Source organism: Daktulosphaira vitifoliae, unplaced genomic scaffold (genome assembly GCF_025091365.1).
Source record: "Daktulosphaira vitifoliae isolate Bord-2020 unplaced genomic scaffold, ASM2509136v1 Scaffold_4, whole genome shotgun sequence".
NCBI classification, from domain to species: Eukaryota; Metazoa; Arthropoda; class Insecta; order Hemiptera; family Phylloxeridae; genus Daktulosphaira; species Daktulosphaira vitifoliae.
This window is the reverse complement of record NW_026099575.1, coordinates 9149626-9149933: the sequence shown is the minus strand read 5'-3', so window position 1 is coordinate 9149933 and position 308 is coordinate 9149626.

Sequence of the window (308 nt, the reverse complement as noted above, 5' to 3'; positions counted from 1 at the left end):
TTACAATCAAAACAAGACAGTTACTTTTTATCACCTTCCCTTATTTAATGCTTTTGTACCTATGTTTTTTCTGTAGCATGTCCTCATGCTGCTTTATAATAAAAGCATGTGCATAATTGTGCAAATTAATGAAATTGCATAGTGTAAATGATAGTGCAATTAACTAATATATACATACTTTTAGTATAGTATGGTTAAATATTAATAGTTATAATCTAGGATAGTGTATTCATTATTTTAATACAATTCAAAAATGGAAAAAATTTATATAAGCATAAAGGGTATATTTGTTTTTTTTTTTTTTTTTT